Consider the following 6,801-nt stretch of genomic DNA (forward strand, 5'->3'; position numbering starts at 1 on the left):
CAACACTAATTCTGCCCTTCTGTAGCTAGTGAGATAGCCAGGCATGTAGTGCTGTTTGCTTGCATTTCTGATACTTGGAAGATTGAGACCAGAGGTTAACAAGTTCAAGGACAGCCTAGGCTGCAGAGTGAAATCAACTTAGTGTCTCAAAGAGAAAAAATAAGCACCTGTCTAGCATGTGTGAGGCCTTGTGTTCACTCCCTGTACCACCGATTGATGATGGTGGGAGTGATGATGATGATGATGATGATGATGAAGACGACAATGATTGATGAAATCAAATAAACAATGAAACAGGCAGAAAGGAATGAAGCTTCCATGTCTCCTTCAGTGGTTCAGCAATAACATGGTACCCAGATCTCCTGACTCAGGCCCTGAGGCAAGAGGTGCCTGTGGGCTTGTAGGATTGGTTGATTGGTTTGGGTATAAGAGGGTGTTGAGTTGACTTTGTTACACTGTAAAAGTGACTCTAACAAAGCACTTTACAACTAACGATGGCGTCTTTGTGTTTGTCTAAATTTCCACCTTTGAAACAGTTCCTAGGCTGGCTGGCCTCAGGTTTTCCTAGCAGGCTGAAGGACATTGTTCGGGTTTTAGAGATTTACACAATGTTGTCAGCCATGGTTACAAAGTAACAGTCTCGTCCCTAAGGGGTCACCACACAGAAGATCCTGGAAGTCAAAAGGAAACCTAGGTGAGTAGCTGCTGTGAACAGCCTGCAAGGGAACAATTGACTTTATTTATTTTCTACCCATCATGAGTAAAGGTAGTACTTTTAACACCTGGCAGCACCTTCCAGCTTGTTCGGTTTTGACTCAGTCTTTCTGTTTCTCAGGCTGGGTAACTCATAAGCACCAATTATCTCAGTGGTTCTCGGCTCTCCTAATGCTGGAAACTTTTAATACAGTTCCTCATGTTGCGGTGACCCCCAACATTAAAATTATTCTCGTGGCTACTTCACAACTGTAATTTTGCTACTTTATAAATTGTAATGCAAATATCCTATTTTCTGATGGTCTTAGGCCATTCCTGTGATACAGTAACCTGACCCCCAAAAGGGTTGCAACTCACAACACAGGTTGAGTCCCACTGAATTAATCTATCTTGTGTCAGCCTCCCTGGGACCAAAGGCACTTAACACTACCCCCAGAGACACTTTTTGCTTCTGAATATCCACTCTGCAAGTGCTCTCCCATAAAGCTGCACTCCAGCCCAGGATTCTATTGCTAAAGGAAGAGAAGAGAGGGTTCCGGTAAACAGCTGCCAGCTCCTGCCTTTTTTTCCCCCACCTTTGAAACAAGATCCCTATTTCCTTTTTATTGATGAGAAACCTTAAGGCTCAGAAAGTTTGAAAAATATATCTAATGGGACACGCCTCCTGCAAGGTTAAGCTATCGTCCAGTCCCAAGTCATCTGAGCTCTTAAATAATTTCTTTTTTTATTGTCTTATTTTTAGACAATGTCTCATTATATAACTCTGGCTGGTCTGGAACTTGCCATGTAGATCACCCTGGCCTCAGACTCACAAAGAGTCCTCTGCTCTCTGCTGCTGGAATTCAAGGCCCGAGTATCCGTACCTGATTTGTACTCTTAATGAGCATGACAAATTCATGGAGAGACAACTGTGGGTTGAACCAAAAGATTAAGAAAGAATACTGGGGGCTGGAGAGATAGCTCAGTGGTTAAGAACACTGACTGCTCTTCCAGAGGTCCTGAGCTCAATTCCCAGCAACCTCATGGTGGCTCACAACCATCTGTAATGGGATCGGATGCCCTCTTCTGTATCTGAAGACAGCAACTGTAGATATAGATATAGATATAGATGATATAGATATAGATATAGATATAGATAGAGATAGAGATAGAGATAGAGATAGAGATAGAGATAGAGATAGAGATAGAGATAGAGATAGAGATAGAGATAGATATAATCTTGAGAGAGAGAGATGCTGGGCTGTAGTTTATTTTAATGTATACTTTTTGTGTTTTATGAAATGAGTGCTTAACCTACATGTGTGCTGTGCACTCTATGTCTGGTGTCTGCATGTGGAGCCTCTGCAAAATCTAATTCTCTCAAGCACTGAGTCATTGCTCCATCCCAGTTCCCTTCTCAAAATCAATAAAAACAATGTCACATGTAAGTCATAATAATGCATACATAATCAATTCCTGCATGTTGCTGGGTGATAGCCCATAGACTCGATATAACGGGGAATACTTGAGGATTCATCACCAGGGACATTTTTCCCTCCGTGTTTTAGCTTCAGTGGGTTGCCTGGCTCTGGCGAGTATTAGCTCAGTTGCAACATCAGATGTCACAGTAGGTTCGTTAATGCTGTGTAGGGGGCTTCTGTTTTTCTTGAAAACTGGGTGAATCTATCCATTCACAAATTGCTCCTTTAGCAATGTTTCTGTGGATTTTCAGTTTCCCAGTTGTGTGGTCTTGGGGGTGGGTCATTGCTCTACCTTGATGCATGGAATACAAGTTCTATCAGCCTCTGTTAGGTTTATGCCTCATGCAAGAGTGGGCCAGGGCTAGATTCATGCCTTGGAAGGGTGCATTTGGTGCTGCTGCTTTAGCCTCAAGAAGATGGAAACAAAGAGGAGTGGGCGAGGAAGGTGCTTTGGTTCTGTGGTCTCCTCTGTCACTAAGCTACTATAACCACAGCCCAGGATTTTTGGAAATATTTATACGTATGTGTGAGAAAGAGAGACAGAGACAGAGACAGACAGAGACAAAGACAGAGAAAGGTCAGATGACAACTTTTAGGAACCAGTTCTTTTTTTTCTATCATATAGGCCATGGGGATCAAACTCCAGTCATCAGGATAGACTGGCTTGACCCTTACCTGCTGAGTTATTTCGTAGGCTTTTCACTCCTCGTTTTCTATCCTGGAGTTTCCTGTACAATCCAGGCTGTCCTCCAACTCACAGTAACTCTTTTTCCTCCCAGGGGCTGAGATTACAGGAGTGAGCCACCATGCCTACACCGTAAATATTGCTTTTAGACCAGATGGAGGAGTATACAGAGTTTGTATGTCACGAGAATCTGAGAAAGCATTCCAGGCCTGGATGGACAATCTGAAGCCGGATGCAGGAAGTGGATGACTTGTTAGATGAGATCCCTTGGAAAAGTATGTCCCAGTTATGATTGTCCTAGTTAGGAAGCGGCACCTGATTATTGTTTGACACTGGGTGCAGTCATCCCAGCCATCTCACTTTGCCTGTTTGGAAAGGTGCCTTGGACCAGTTAAAGCCAAAACACCCACCCACAAGATGAAGAAATCTTCTTCATAATATTGGCTTTCAACCACAGTATAAAATTTTTAGTTTATTTTTATTATTATTATATCGATGCACAGAGCTTACACATTTATCTTGATCACTTTTTTAAAAAAATATTGTACTTACTATAGGATGTGGAGTTTACATGCCAGGGCACAGGTGTGGAGCTCAAAGTACAACTTAGGAATGTCCACTCTCCACTTCCACTCTATGGATCTTGGAGACTGAGCTCACATCATCAACCTTAGCCACAAGCACCTTTACCTGCTGATCCATCTCCCAGCCCTACGTTAACCACTTTTTATGCTTTTTTTTTTTTCTGGAGCTGAGGACCGAACCCAGGGCCTTACGCTTGCTAGGCAAGTGCTCTAGCACTGAGCTAAATCCCCAACCCCATTAACCACTTTTTAAAATATTTATTTTATTTTTAATTATATGGGGAAGGAAGGTCATGCACGTGATTTTGGGATTGGATTCACCTGGAGTGGGAGTTACAGATTATGAGCCATGAGTTCTCAGAATGGAGCCCAGATCCTCTCTGCAAGAACAGAAGTGCTCTGATGGGCTAAGCCATCTCCAGCCCCAACCTTAACTGTTTTTAAGGGATTTAAGTGCCATCTCAGTGGCATTAAGTACACTGACTCTGTTGTGCAGCCCCAAACACCATCTGTTTCTGGAACTTTCTCAGCCTGCAAAACTAAAACTGTATGCCAATTAACCATCTGACCAAAGGAAATTACAGTCTGTGAGACCCTAACAGAACCTTCATGACATTCTTCACATAAGTAGAAAAAAAATCCAATGGTTCATATAGAAACAGAAAAACCACCAGAGGAGAAGGGCCCTGATTAAAAAGATTAAAGGGATTACAATTCCAGAATTCAAGTTATACTCAGAGCTACAGTCATAAAAACAGCATGATGCTGGCCCCAAAACAGACATGATGGAACAAACAAAAGACCCGAGTTTAAGAACATGAATCTGATATCCAACAAAGACACCAAAAATGCACACCAGGGGAGAGACAGGGCCTTCAACAAACAGTACTGGGAGAAACTGGATTCCCACATGTAGAAAAGTGAAATTAGACCCAAATCTATTGAGTTCAACTCCAAATGGGTCAAGATAAAACCAGGAACACTGAAACTGCTAACACATAGACAGTCCCTTGCATGATATGGTGTGGGAAAGGAGTTTCTGACTAGGACTCCATCTGCTCACTGTTGGTCTTTATCAACTTGATGTAAACTGGTGTCATCTGGGTAGAGACAACCTCAACTGAGAAAATGTCTCTATCAGGTTGGCTATAGACAAATGTGTGGGAAATCTTCTTGATTAATAGTTGATGAGGGAAGGTCCATCCCATGGTAGGCAGGGCCATTTATAGGTATGTGGTCCTGTGTTATATAAAAGCAGATTGAGCAAGCCAGGAAGCAGTATCACTTCATGGTCTGTTCTCTAGGTCCTGCCTTGAGTTTCTTCCATGGCCTCTTTCAGTGATAGATCATAAACTGTAAAACAAAGTAGGCCTTTTCCTCCACAAGTTGAGTTTTGATCAGTGTTCTATCACAACAACAGAGAACAAGAACACTCAAGAATTCAGGCCAACAGTTGGCAAATGGGTTTACATAAAACTGAAAAGTCTGTACGGCAAAGAGAACAGTCAATCAAGTGAAAAGACAGCCTACAGAGTGTGAGAGACTTCTTGCCCGCTACACATCTGACAGAAGATTAATGTTCCAAATACAGAAAGAACTCACAAAGCAAGTGACTCAATCAAAAGAAAAAAGGGTTCTATGAATCTAGGCAGTGTCCTCAAAAGAACAGCAGCAGCAAAAGACTAAGAAAGACCTTTAAAGGTACTGAACATCTTTAGCAATTAGGAAAATGTGTTGGGGTCCAGGAATCACCTCACAGATCACAGGAACACTGATCTCAGCCAGACAAGTAGAGTTTATTGATCATACAACCCAGGACTGATGGACCAGGGCCATGGTCTTGGTTTAGGAACTGAACGGTGACACCCAAGGTAAGGTCCTACAGGTCTTTTTAAGCATGAGATCTACAAACATCTGTGCCAAGTTACTCCACCAATCAGGATTTAGGGATAGGGGGATTTCCTTAGGAACATGTCTTTGTTGTACACTTATCCTGTTTCCATTGGTTGGGGTACTTAACTGCAACAGGGGACTTGCCTTGTCTAACATTCATGTCTTAACTTGTCTATCAGGATGAGACTTGTCTGACATTCATGTCTTAACTTGCCAACCAAGATGTCAGTAGCCCACACACATGTTTCTTTCTGACAAGTAGGATGTCAGTTCTCAGGGAAGCCTTGAAAACTTAAACTTCACTCAACCACTACTCAAAATGGAAGTCTTATTCTAAATTATTTCTTATATTGGTACAGGTTTCTCTCTTATGTTGGGGACCATCCCAGGGGCAGGTTATGCCGTAAAAGTTTATACATGGGTGCACTGGGTGGTCGGTTCAGGTCCAAGCTTACTGTGGGTGACTATACAAAACAGTTTTACTGACTTCTATCATGATGATTGGTTCCCAAGGGCACAGAACGTAACGGAATGTGTAATTAACTTGGCATCAGGTTTCCTAGTAACAGCAGAAACATATGAGAAAGTTATAATGGCAGGTTAGCCAGGTAACAGTTACCAAGGCCTCAACATTTTACCTAGGCCTTAACATTCCATCTAGGCCTTAATGTTTTATCTAGACCTCAACAAAATGCAAAGCGGGCTACTTTGAGACCTCATTTTTACCCCAGTGAGAATGTGTAAGATCAAGAAGACCACTGACAACAAATGGTGCGACACAGAAGAACAGGGACAAGTCCACCATTGGTAGAATTGCAAATTGGAAGAACTACTGTGGAAATCAGTATGGAGAATTAAAAAAAAAAAACTAAAACTAGACCACTCTGAGGCCCAAAGAACTAGATCTCCAATTGTAGAGGCATTTGCTTGGCCACGTACATTGCTTCTCTATTACAATAGGTAGAAAGTGGAAACAGCCTAGGTCACAAGGTGGTGGCACACACCTTTAATCCCATCACTTGAGAGATGGAGGCAGGCTGATTAATCTCTGAGTTCAAGTCCAGCCTGGTCTTCACAGTCAGTTCCAGGATAGCCAGGGCGATACAGAGAAACCCTATTTAGAAAGACCAAAAGGAAAATAGAAAAGAAAATATTTTCAACAAAATCATAGACCAACCTAAAAAAAATGATAACCTAAAGAAAGAGATGCCTATCAATGTAGAAGCATACAGAATAGCAAATATTCTAGTCTCCTCAGCACATAATAATCAAAATACTAAACATACAGATCAACCGTGAATGTTAAAAAGCTGCATTGGAAAAAGACCAGGTAACAAAAAGGCATACTTATTAGAATAACATCGTACTCTTCAGTGGAGATCTAAAAGCCAGAGGGCTTAGATATTCTACAGACTCTAAGAGACCCCAGTACCAGCCCTGAGTACTGTATGCAGGAAAACGTTCT

The sequence above is a fragment of the Rattus norvegicus genome, chromosome 7, assembly GCF_036323735.1.
Source record: "Rattus norvegicus strain BN/NHsdMcwi chromosome 7, GRCr8, whole genome shotgun sequence".
NCBI lineage: Eukaryota > Metazoa > Chordata > Mammalia > Rodentia > Muridae > Rattus > Rattus norvegicus.